At 40.0% G+C, this 2,100-nt stretch overlaps 1 long non-coding RNA gene across 1 annotated transcript; it reads right to left on the reverse strand.

Annotated features, from left to right (window-relative positions):
• Positions 1 to 675: 675 nt before the first annotated feature.
• Positions 676 to 1,822, reverse strand: LOC139433289 (uncharacterized). The gene is made up of 3 exons (XR_011642828.1): positions 1,570 to 1,822; positions 1,289 to 1,328; positions 676 to 982 (listed from the first exon to the last, which is right to left on the reverse strand). It is a non-coding gene; the product is annotated as an uncharacterized lncRNA (long non-coding RNA).
• Positions 1,823 to 2,100: the final 278 nt, after the last annotated feature.

Raw genomic sequence — 2,100 nt, forward strand, 5'->3', positions numbered from 1 at the left:
ATGCTTACATTATATTGGAGTCTGTCCTCCACAAAAACAGCCAGTTTTCTATGATATATTTGTGATGTGTTTACTTAAACCAGCGATGGAGTGTATTCATTGATGTGTTATATCAGTCTATCCTATCATTTGATTTTTTCTATTGATCAAGTATGATCAAAAGGGGAGAATGTAGTGGACATTTTTTTTTTTTTTGTCTTTATTATTATCCTTATTATATCTTTCATATGTTTAAACCAAATGCTTCTTATTTCCTCTTGTTGTGCTTTTACCATTATTATTCTATTATATTCTCTTATGAGTTTCCCAGTCTCTGCAAGGCCACAGCTGTTTCAGCAGACTGGGAGACTCATACACAGTCACACAAAGTTCCGTTATGCTATCTGCAAGGCCAGACAGTGTCTCATAACAATCTCCCCGTGTGAACAGGGGAGTTATAATATTCCCACTCTTTCCTTATATAATCTCTGCTTTTTCATTGTTCTGCGCACTCTCGGGCAGACTTTTTCCATACTCTGTCCGACCGGTGACAATATATTATTATGTCGTGTATTTGAAGCTTCAAATAAATAACCAAAAGACAGCTTTGCTTGATTCACCATTTATTTGTTTTGATCATTTGACTTGTACTCTCCAGCTGTGTTTGGGCCCTAGATTTCCATAACACCCTCCACCGGCGCCTCTGGGAGAGCATGATCTTCAAGCCAGGGTGCCGATGGTGAAGCTGGTCCAGGTCCTCCTTCATCTGGTTCAGCAACTGAACACTGGGCACATCCCCCAAGTCATTGCCGCCACAGTGGATGAGGAGGACATCCGGGACTGCTCTTCCTCGCGGGGAGTAGGAAAAGAAAGGGAGGACACCTCTCCAGCGCAGTCCACCCCAACCAGCACACCCTCAGGTCGAGGCCAAGGTTGCTGCTGATGGTCTCTGTAGCTCTCTGGGCTCCACGCCGGACATAGCTCCCGATTATCCATACAGTCACTATGGGAGGAAAATAAATGAGTAACAAATGCTTCAGATCATGAGGAATATCAAATAAAGGGTTGCTCATTTTGTTCCTTTGACAATAACATACAAAATAACTATGAAATCACACCTGTATGGTTAAAAGTAACAAGAGAGCAAAACCACAAAAAACAGATTAACAGCACACAGTTTATATATATATATATTTATATACTGTGTGCTGTTTATCTACAATTGTGCATACATGTATATGTATAGTATGTTTGTGTGTAATGTCAACCATCTGAAGTCCTGTAAAGTAAGCCAGGACCATCAACTTACAGGTTGTGCAGTTTGGCGTGGATCTTCTTTTTTCTTAATTCTGAAATAAATAAAAATGTTTTAATCAATATAAAAGCACCTTTCTTTTTCTACAGTCATATTTAATTAATCACATTTAATTCACGCAATACTGGCCATATCTCTGCTAGTTTACAAAGTTTAGTTACAAATGACATTTATATTAGAAAAACGGTGAAGCACTTACAAAACAATTGTATAGTGTAGGTTCAAGAACCTTTAAATCAAAAGGATAAGTTTTGTAAAGTTACAGGGTATCTTACCTTCAGAATATGCCGGGAACGAGGAGCAGTGACCGCAAGCTGGGTTGTTAGCATAGGTTGTTAGCTTAATACTTAATAGAGCATGTTAGCTTAGCTTCTTAGCCTGAGCTAGGTCTGGAACGTCACGCTCGGTGGCAGCAGGTCCCGCCCTGTCCCACCTCGGCTCCGCCTCAGCACCGCCTTTTTGCCCTTATTTGGAGCAGGCGGGAGTTAGACTCTGACGTCACTGTCGAGCCGTTAGTGGCCGACTCCGCCTACTAAGGGCTTCACGGCAACTCTGCAGAATCCTATGGGTGACGTCACGGACCCTACGTCCATTTATATATACAGTCTATGGGTATCACTCAAATGTACTACCCTATTTGTCCACTTTCAAAAACTTGAATGATAAAATTATATGATAAAAATATTATATTTTAAATATTTTTCCCCCACACACTGGGAACATTTTTTAAAAGGACAATTAGGGTAATTTGTACAGTGTATTCGAGACCGATTAGAAAAATTGAAATTCCCAAAAATATCTAGAAA

Source organism: Pseudochaenichthys georgianus, unplaced genomic scaffold (genome assembly GCF_902827115.2).
Source record: "Pseudochaenichthys georgianus unplaced genomic scaffold, fPseGeo1.2 scaffold_1719_arrow_ctg1, whole genome shotgun sequence".
Lineage (NCBI taxonomy): Eukaryota > Metazoa > Chordata > Actinopteri > Perciformes > Channichthyidae > Pseudochaenichthys > Pseudochaenichthys georgianus.